Here is an 11,249-nt window from a genome sequence, read left to right as displayed (position 1 = left end):
CTGCGTGCAGAGCGAGAGAGTGAGCGAGAGAGTGAGCGAGAGAGTGCGAGAGTGAGCGAGAGAGTGAGCGAGAGAGAGAGAGAGCGAGAGAGTGAGCGAGAGAGCGAGAGAGTGACCGAGAGAGTGAGCGAGAGAGTGACCGAGAGAGTGAGCGAGAGAGTGAGCGAGAGTGACCGAGAGAGTGAGCGAGAGAGTGAGCGAGAGGTGGGGGTTTACATAAAGCAAAGTAAAAAAAATTACGAAATGATGAACGAAGCAAAGTGCCGACTACACCGAGCATCTTCTTGTTTCCACTGATCGTAAAAAAAAGAGAGAGATGAAATATTTATTTTAAAAAAGGGGTGGAGGGGTGGGGCACATAAAGCAAAGCATTGAAAAAAAAACCGAAATGATGAACGAAGCAAAGTGCCGACTGCACCGAGCATCTTCTTGGTTCTTTCGGTAAAGTCACGTAGAATGGAAATAATAAAATAATACATCATAAGATAATGAGAGTTAGTGAGAATTATCTTATTATGTTTTATTTTTTATTTTATTATTTCCATTCTACGTGACTTTACCGAAATAACCAAGAAGATGAATCCCTGCAGTCACGAAAGCTTTAAATCGAAATTTTATTATGTTTTATTTTTATTATTTTATTATTTCCATTCTACGTGATGACTTTACCGAAAGAACCAAGAAGATGAATCCCTGCAGTCACGACATCTTTAAATCGAAATTTTATTATGTTTCATTTTTATTATTTTATTATTTCCATTCTACGTGATGACTTTACCGAAAGAACCAAGAAGATGAATCCCTGCAGTCACAAAATCTTTAAATCGAAATTTTATTATGTTTCATTTTTATTATTTTATTATTTCCATTCTACGTGATGACTTTACCGAAAGAACCAAGAAGATGAATCCCTGCAGTCACGAAATCTTTAAATCGAAATTTTATTATGTTTTATTTTTATTATTTTATTATTTCCATTCTACGTGACTTTTACCGAAAGAACCAATAAGATGAATCCCTGCAGTCACGAAATCTTTAGATCGAAATTTTATTATGTTTTATTTTTATTATTTTATTATTTCCATTCTACGTGATGACTTTACCGAAACAACCAAGAAGATGAATCCCTGCAGTCACCAAAGAAGCTTTAAATCGAAATTACACCGAGCATCTTCTTGTTTCCTCTGATCGTAAAAAATAAATAAAATAAAAAATAAATAAAATAAATAAAAAGAGAGCGACAGAGAGAGAGCGCGTGGAAAGGGAATCCGTAATGGGAGCAGCGCCCCCTGATAGCGATCGGTTTCTGCCTCCGAGCTGCTGCGACGAGAAGCCTCCACAGATCGCTACGATTAGAGCCTCCTTCATTAGGGCCACACCGTGTACGCGGGGAGGAGCGGTGGCGCAGTGATTAGCGCCTCGCCACGGATGCATGCATGTGCGTATGCTGCATTTAGTTCACGTAGAGCCAACCGCGCTGATCGGATGGTGCGACCCGAGTTCGATTCAACAACAACAACAACGACGACCGCCATTCGCCACTGAGTGGCCGTGACGTCAGCACGGCGCTTGTGCCAGGCTAGGTGCACGTTGAGGCCGCTGGCAGCAGGAGGTGACGGGGCAGACCCAGCAGGTGCCACGGGTCGACTGGCTGAGATTCGCGCACACGGCCACCGACGATTTACCTTGAAGCGGTCTCGGGCATCCCCTGGGTCGACTCAGCCTCAAATTGGAACGCTGTTGCGATGTGCAAACTTCGCCACCCCCCCCCCCCTCGTGTGCCACCGTGCCGTCCTTCATAGGCGGTGCTCGCTAACAGCACTTGCCCCAACAGTCCGTTAGAGGCTACACGGTGGGGGGGGATCTTTATCTTTGTGTGACTCGTGCTGTTGTGCGCGTGCGTGCGTGTGCGTGTTCTCACAGGTCGACTCAGCCTCAAATGAGTACCTGGTGCGGTGTGTAAACATCGACACGAGGGAGACAAAGGCGGCCGGGCGTGGTGTTGGCCACCCACCCCCTCGTGTGCCGTGCCCGCCTTGATAGGTGCTCGCTAACAGCACTTGCCCCGAAAGTCTATTAAGGCTACACGGGGGATTTTTGTCTATGTTGTCACAGTAGTGGTCACAGGTGGTGCATCAGCCAGTCATCTAAGTCGGTCAACCCGTGGCACCTGCTGGGTCTGCCCCGTGACCTCCTGCCAGCGGGCGTTCGACACTTCACCTCAAGGTGCACGTGGCCTGGCACAAGCGCCGTGGCGACGTCACCGCCACTTAGCGGATGAATGGCGGATGTTGTTGTTATGTGTGTGTGTGTCAGTGTGAGTGTACCGTTCCGGCCTTCATAGGTGCTCGCTAACAGCACTTGCCCCAACAGTCTGTTAAGGCTATACGGAGGATCTTTGTCTTTGTCAGTGTGTCTGTGTGAGTGTGTGTGACACCTGCCCCACGTGTGCCCCCACTCCCACCACGTGACACACCCCCCCCCCCCAGACCCCTCCGCCCCCCATCACCTGCCTGAGTTCACTGGCGGGCGGGCGGGTGGGGGGCTGCTGCAAGATCTCCAGCAGCAGAGGCCGGGGGGCTCGCAGCCCCCAACGCGCCGGGCAACCCGCGCGCCCTGCAAAGCGACACAGACACGGACAGCGCTGATTGGTCAGGAACTTAGCCCCCCCCCCCTTTCCGCCGCCGCCCCCCCCCCCCCCACAACAGCCCCCCCCCCTCATTTCCCCCCCCCCACAACAGCCCCCCCCCTCTACCCCCCCCCCCCACCCACAGCAGTCTCCTCCCCCCCACAGAAGCCCCCCCTCCCACGCTACCCCCCCTCTCAACAGCCCTCTCTCCCCCATTCCACAGCACCCCCCCCTGCTACTGCCCCTCCCCCCCAGGCCCCCCCCACAACGGGGGCCCCTCCCCCCCACTCCCCGGTAGGGACCCACACAGAGCTGCGTTGCGACCTGGCCGTCACAAATCATCGCAGCTCGGCCAAGTGGCGCCTCATCATCGTCGTCGTCATCGTCGTGGCGCGGGTATTCACATCAGTAGCCAAAAGCTCTCTAAACGCGTAGGGACGTTGATTCTAAATGTGTAGGGGACGGGGGGGAAATCGGAGGATCCGGATGAAGAAATCCACGCGAGCACGGGGAGAGAGAGAGAGAAAGACGCAGACTCCAAATATACAGCAGCAGCAGGCATCGTCAGGGTCGGGATCGAACCCACGACCTCCTGTACACCAGGCGAGGTAGTTAACATATCCTAGCCACCGTGATGATGATAGGGAGAGAGACGCAGACTCCAAATATACAGCAACAGGCATCGTCAGGATCGGGTTCGAACCCACGACCTCCTGTACACCAGGCGAGGTAGTTAACATCTCCTAGCCACTGTGATGATGATGATGAGAGAGACACGCAAACTTCAAATATACAGCAGCAGGCGTCAGGTTCGAAATCGAACCCACGACCTCCTGTACACCAGGCGAGGTAGTTAACATCTCCTAGCCACCGTGATGATGATAGGGAGAGATGCAGACTCCAAATATACAGTAGCAGGCATCGTCAGGGTCGGGATCGAACCCACGACCTCCTGTACACCCAGCGAGGTAGTTAACATCTCCTAGCCACTGTGATGATGATGATGATGAGAGAGAGACACGCAAACTTCAAATATACAGCAGCAGGCGTCAGGTTCGAGATCGAACCCACGACCTCCTGTATACCAGGCGAGGTAGTTGACATCTCCTTGCCACCATGATGATGATAGGGAGAGAGACGCAGACTTCAAATATACAGCAGCAGCAGGCATCGTCAGGGTCGGGATCGAACCCACGACCTCCTGTACACCAGGCGAGGTAGTTAACATCTCCTAGCCACCGTGATGATGATAGGGAGAGAGACGCAGACTCCAAATATACAGCAACAGGCATCGTCAGGATCGGGTTCGAACCCACGACCTCCTGTACACCAGGCGAGGTAGTTAACATCTCCTAGCCACTGTGATGATGATGATGAGAGAGACACGCAAACTTCAAATATACAGCAGCAGGCGTCAGGTTCGAAATCGAACCCACGACCTCCTGTACACCAGGCGAGGTAGTTAACATCTCCTAGCCACCGTGATGATGATGATGAGAGAGACACGCAAACTTCACATATACAGCAGCAGGCATCGTCAGGGTCGGGATCGAACCCACGACCTCCTGTACACCAGGCGAGGTAGTTAACATATCCTAGCCACCGTGATGATGATAGGGAGAGATGCAGACTCCAAATATACAGTAGCAGGCATCGTCAGGGTCGGGATCGAACCCACGACCTCCTGTACAACCAGCGAGGTAGTTAACATCTCCTAGCCACTGTGATGATGATGATGATGAGAGAGAGACACGCAAACTTCAAATATACAGCAGCAGGCGTCAGGTTCGAGATCGAACCCACGACCTCCTGTATACCAGGCGAGGTAGTTGACATCTCCTTGCCACCATGATGATGATAGGGAGAGAGACGCAGACTTCAAATATACAGCAGCAGCAGGCATCGTCAGGGTCGGGATCGAACCCACGACCTCCTGTACACCAGGCGAGGTAGTTAACATCTCCTAGCCACCGTGATGATGATAGGGAGAGATGCAGACTCCAAATATACAGCAGCAGCAGGCATCGTCAGGGTCGGGATCGAACCCACGACCTCCTGTACACCAGGCGAGGTAGTTTACATCTCCTAGCCACCGTGATGATGATGATGAGAGAGATACGCGCAAACTCCCAATATACAACAGCAAGCATCGTCAGGGTTGGGATCGAACCCACGACCTCCTGTACACCAGGCGAGGTAGTTAACATCTGCTAGCTACCGTGATGATAGAGAGAGAGACGCAAACGCCAAATATACAGCAGCAGGCATCGTCAGGGTCGGGTTCGAACCCACGACCTCCTGTACACCAGGCGAGGTAGTTAACATCTCATAGCAACCGTAATGATAGGGAGAGAGACGCAGACTCCAAATATACAGCAGCAGCAGCAGCAGGCATCGTCAGGGTCGGGATCGAACCCACGACCTCCTGTACACCATGCAAGGTAGTTAACATCTCATAGCCACCGTGATGATAGGGAGATACACGCAGACTCCAAATATACAGCAGCAGCAGCAGCAGGCATCGTCAGGGTCGGGATCTAACCCACGACCTCCTGTATACCAGGCGAGGGAGTCAACATCTCCCCTCGGATCGCCTCCAGATCGCCTCTGGCCACGCTCACTTCGCCAGCTGTGCCCGTGGGAGGGGAGCAGCACCGGCTGCTGCTAATTCTTGGCAACGTCTCAATCTGGAAAGTTTGTTGTGGAGTTTGTTTTTGTTTTGTGGAGGGAGGGAGGGAGGGGGGCAAATGAACCAGGAGGCCGCAATAGCAAATGTTCACCAATGGTTGAGGGAAGGGAGCGGAGGGAGGGAGGGGATTATTTCTTGACGCGTTGGGCTACCGAGGGTGCTTTGTGTAATGTGACGAATGCAGGGCATCTGGTGATGGGATTTTGAGGGTGATTTTTTTTCTTGCTGGTGTCTATGAACACAGTAGCACACAATGGGAGTGATGTTACACGGGAGAACCGCGTGATATCTTTGATTGAATAAAGGGGCACAAAGGCAAATAAAAAAAACCAACGATATGATGAACGACGGACGCTTGTGTTGTGCCCGAAACGTCGTGATTTATTTCATACCTAAGTGACTTTACCGAAAGAACCAAAGCGCATTGATGAACGAAGCAAGATGCCGACAAAACGAGCATCTTTATTTTTCTTATGATCGTAACAAAAAAAAGAGGGAGGGAGCCTTGAGGCCACAATGGCAAATGCTCACCGATGGTTCAGGAAAGAAGGGAGGGAGGTCTGAACTTCGATTTAAAGCTTTCGTGACTGCAGGGATTCATCTTATTGGTTCTTTCGGTAAGGTCACGTAGAAGGGAAGTAATAAAATAATACAAATAAAACATAATAAATAATATACCCTACCCGATTATTTTATAATGTTTTATTTTTATTATTTTATTACTTCCCTTCTGCGTGACCTTACCGAAAAAAAAAAGGAGAGGTTTGAACTGTTTGCGTAAAATTTCCAATTGTGGCTTCCAGGCAGAGGTCGCAACCGGGTACCCGATACCCGTACCCTACTCGATACCCGGCTACCCGTACCCGGCCGGGTATAGGTACCCATTTGCGACCCTGGTGCGGCCGGGTACGGGTAGGCCGTGAGTCACTGGTGAGTAACCGTTTGTCACTCATTTCGGGTAGGGTACGGGTACGGGTAGGGAACGGGTACCCGTACTCGGCCGGGTACGGGTACCCATTTGCGACCCTGGTGCGGCCGGGTACGGGTACGGGTAAGGAATCAAAACCAGTGGCGGCTCCTGCAAAATCTCTCAGGGGGGGCAAATGTCTGGATGATTGATAAGGATAAGGTCCACCCATGCAATGGATAAATTAACAGCTTAAGCATGTAAAGGCAACTTCACTTCTTTAATATTAATGAAAAATAAGGTGACTCTTACAATACATCTTGTTTGTTTCTATACTCACTATTAATACAATCCACTCAAGTTTATTTTATTAAAGATTCCACTAGGTGGCGACAAATAATATTGTTGGATGAAACGTGCTTACGTATGATGACGTCAGCACGTTAGGGCGAGCCCTCCCGGAAGCCATAGAGAATGCATTGCAGCGCCCCCGTTCGAAAAAAAAACATCTTTGAATGTAAGTCTATGGGGCCACTCGGGGCGATTCTCAGCCGGAGTGAAATCGCCCAAAAAGAGGCGGTACTCCACAGAACGTGACATGACGCTGATTGGACTATATCCAGAGGCTGCAGTGACGGCTCGCGTGACTCTGTGGTTCAATGACATTGGTGGTGCGTCGCCCAATCGCCCTAATGAAGAAACCGCCCCTGATCAAAACCCATTTGCGACCTCTGCCTCCAGGTTTCTCGCCGACTACGGGCGTGAACATCGTGGCTGTCCGCAGCCGTATCACGCGGGTTTGCCCAGAGTGTGCGACGTGGGCTGGCAAAATAAAAGTAATATTTAAAAATACTTATTTTTTTTAAAACAAGCTTTAATGAAATGTACCCTATTCGTAATGGCAGAACTCCACGACTCCAGGAAGTGGCCCCGAAGCTTGCCCGTAACGTAAGGGAACGTGGTGAATTACAGCCAACGTCAGTTGAGCGTGGACCATTGGACCCAAGCCTAAACATAACATAAAAAAATGAATGCTTAACAATACTTATTTTTTTTTATTTTTATGATATAATATAGTATTGTCGTCAGTATGACATAAGTATACCAAGTTTGCAGTCGATACCACATTGGGAAGTGGGTTAAATTTGAGTTACAAGATTTGAGAATACGACAACAATAACAGCCAGAGTGACTTAAATAAAAGCGTGTAAATAATAAAGGTCTCGGATCAGCGACCACCGAAGGGTTGGCAACCCATGGGTGCCGTGAGCGGCGTGCGAGCGGAATGTTCATTAAGCAGGAGTGACACCACAAGCTTCTGTCTTCAAGTAGAACCGTCATCTGAAGACGGAAGCTTGTGTTGCCTCCGAAACGTCGTGATTTTTTTTTATTTTTACCTACGTGACTTTACCGAAAAAACAAAGAGTATGAATCCTTAATGAATAAAATAAAAATAAATCTTTATTTCTCACGACGTGACTTCACCGAAAGAACCAAAGAGTATGGATTCCTGCATTAACGAAAGCTTCAAATCAAGATTGAAACAAATACATATTTTTAAAAAGGTGCGTAAACGAGTCCATATAAAAATTCGCATTTGAATCGCTCGAATGAAAATATAACTTGAATTTTGGCAAGTTCATTTCGATTTTTTTCTCTTAAAATAAATAACGTAATTCTAGTTTTGAAGCTTTCGTGACTGCAAGGATTCATATTCTTAGTTTTTTTTCGGTAAAGTCACGTAGGTAAAACATTAAAATTAATAAAAGTAAAATAAAAATAAAATCACGACGTTTCGGAGGCAACACAGACGGAAGCTTGTGTTGCCTCCGAAACGTCGTGATTTTTATTTTATTTTACTTTTATTAATTTCAATGTTTTACCTACGTGACTTTACCGAAAAAACCTAAATAAATAACGTAATGTAGACGAATGCAAATCACGATTTTACGTTGCATTTTCTCGTCGACGATTTCATGCCTCCAGAACAAACCCAACAGAACGGGAAGTGCTCTTGGACGAGGAATCGCTCACCGAGACCTCTCAGAATCGGTACTGGGGAGACGAGAAGCTACAACAACAACAACATCATCATCACCACCACGTGTCAAAACCGCCTTTGTCTCTCTCAGCAGCGCTGACGCACGTGACCACAATACCAAAGGTTCCCCGTATAGCCTCCAACAGACTGCTGGGGCAAGTGCTGTTAGCGAGCACAGACTGAGGCCAGCACCACGCCCGGCCGCCTTTGCCTTCACAATGCTGAGGTTTACACACCACATCGGATACTCATTTGAGGCTGAGTCGACCTAGGAGAGGCGCAGGACTAGTTCAGAGAATCGTCACCGGTGTTGGCCGTGAGCGGGAATCTAACTCGGGTGAAACTGGGTTTCCGCTAGGCCAACACCACCACCACCGCCACCACCACCGCCACCACCACCACCACCACCGCCGCCGCTACTGCGATTTTATCGCCACATCATCACGTCCATCTCATTTTAGAGCGAATCAACTCGCCGGAGGGAAGACATCATCATCATCACTCTGCCGTTTTACCAAACGGACCGCGTCTCCCGACGCTGCTCGTTTGCGCATCGCAGAGGGGAGAGAAGAGGCCGGGCAGCAGCTCCAAGTAGCAGTAGCAGCAACAGCTAGCAGCAGTAGCAGCAACAGCTAGCAGCAGCAGCTCCAAACAGCCAGCAGCAACAGCTAGCAGCAGCAGCACCACGCAACAGCGAGCAGCAGTAGCAGCAGCGAGCAGCAGCAGTAGCAACAGCGAGCAGCAGTAGCTCCAAACAGCAGCAGCAACAGCTAGCAGCAGTAGCTCCAAACAGCCAGCAGCAGCAGCAGTAGCACCAAACAGCCAGCAGCAACAGCTAGCAGCAGCAGTAGCAGCAGCAGCAACAGCTAGCAGCAGCAGCTCCAAACAGCAGCAGCAACAGCTAGCAGCAGCAGCAGTAGCACCAAACAGCCAGCAGCAGCTAGCAGCAGTAGCTCTAAACAGCAGCAGCAGCTAGCAGCAGTAGCTCCAAACAGCCAGCAGCAACAGCTAGCAGCAGTAGCACCAAGCAGCCAGCAGCAACAGCTAGCAGCAGTAGCACCAAACAGCCAGCAGCAACAGCTAGCAGCAGTAGCACCAAGCAGCCAGCAGCAACAGCTAGCAGCAGTAGCACCAAACAGCCAGCAGCAACAGCTAGCAACAGTGGCTCCAAACAGCAGTAGCAACAGCTAGCAGCAGTAGCACCAAACAGCAGCAGCAACAGCTAGCAGCAGTAGCTCCAAACAGCAGTAGCAACAGCTAGCAGCAGTAGCTCCAAACAGCAGTAGCAACAGCTAGCAGCAGTAGCTCCAAACAGCAGCAGCAACAGCTAGCAGCAGTAGCTCCAAACAGCAACAGCAACAGCTAGCAGCAGTAGCTCCAAACAGCCAGAAGCAACAGCTAGCAGCAGTAGCAGCACCACGCAACAGCGAGCAGAAGCAGCAACAACAGCAGCAGCAACAACTGCTAAGAACAAATAGCAGCCGCAGCAACAGCTGCATCTGCAGCTAAGAACAAATAGCAGTAGCAGCAGCTAGCAGCAGCAGCAACAACTGCAGCAGCAGCTAAAATAAATAGCAGTAGCAGCAGCTAGCAGCAGCAGCAACAACTGCAGCTAAGAACAAATATCAGCAGCAGCAACAACTGCAGCAGCAGCTAAGAACAAATAGCAGTAGCAGCAGCGAGCAGCAGCAGCAACAACTGCAGCAGCAGCTAAGAACAAATAGCAGTAGCAGCAGCGAGCAGCAGCAACAACTGCAGCTGCAGCTAAGAACAAACAGCAGTAGCAGCAGCGAGCAGCAACAGCAACAACAGCAGCAGCAACAGCTGCATCTGCAGCTAAGAACAAATAGCAGCAGCAACAACTGCAGCTGCAGCTAGGAATAAATAGCAGTAGCAGCAGCAAAGGTCAATGGTCTCGACTCGGTGAAGCGTGGATCTTAACTCGAGCCAGAGTTGATGACAGTGAGAATGGCGAGCGGCATACGAAGAGAGAGGGAGGGAGAGGGATGGTTTTTGAATAAATTTTAATATATTTAAAACACTTTTAGGAACGCAGCGAGCGACGAGGCATTACGGTAATCCAACATTTATAAACTAAAAAGGCACGCAGCCAGCCTCTCGGCTTGAAGACGGGGCAGCATGGGGTCTTAGTCGCGCTACGTTTGTGTAAATGTGGTCAGGAAATGGAACCCGCCGCGCAGAATTGCAGGTAGTGCTCTATTATGCATGAACGTGCGTTGAACTTATTTTGCCCCGTACGTAGCCAAACGAACTCATCGGAGTTTGCCGCGGGGAAAGGACATCAAGCGAAACACAAAAAAAGCATGTATGTGAAAAATAATATATTCTAATAGAAATTAATTTGTCGGTCTAGATCAGCGGTCGGGAACCTATGGCTCGCGAGCCATATATGGCTCTTCCAGTGACGGCATATGGCTCCCAGACAATTTTGAGTTGAAACAATAATTAAAAAAAATAAAAAATAAAAAATCAGTTTGGAACTAATTGTAAAATACTTGTGATATTGTTTAATAATACCGTGTCATTTTAAAGTAAACAGAAATTAGTTTTGAAGATACATTTCACGGGTCACGCCTGCATGAAGCTCAACCTCACCACGTACGAACCAGACTACAAGGCCATCAGCAAAACCACGCAGCACCAGAAGTCGCATTAAAAGTAAGACATATTTAATTTATTATACGTTAAAAATACTATATGGCTCTCAATGAAATATATTTAGAAATATTTGGCTTTTATGGCTCTCCCAGTCAAAAAGGTTCCCGACCCCTGGTCTAGATGATGGTTCAGAAGTGCAGAGCGCCCAGTGGCTTCCTAATATCGGAAGGAACCACCTGGTTCCACCAGCCCACAGGGGATTATTATTATTATTGTGTCCGTCCGTCGTGCATCAAAAAATGGGAGGGGTGGGGCTGGGTGGAGAGGGGAGGGTGGGAGGGGTGGGGCTGGGTGGGGAGGGGCT

The sequence above is a fragment of the Lethenteron reissneri genome, chromosome 2 (assembly GCF_015708825.2).
Source record: "Lethenteron reissneri isolate LAM-NWPU_2019-01 chromosome 2, ASM1570882v1, whole genome shotgun sequence".
Lineage (NCBI taxonomy): Eukaryota > Metazoa > Chordata > Hyperoartia > Petromyzontiformes > Petromyzontidae > Lethenteron > Lethenteron reissneri.
The sequence above is the reverse complement of the archived record's forward strand: the minus strand, read 5'-3'. Positions refer to the sequence as shown.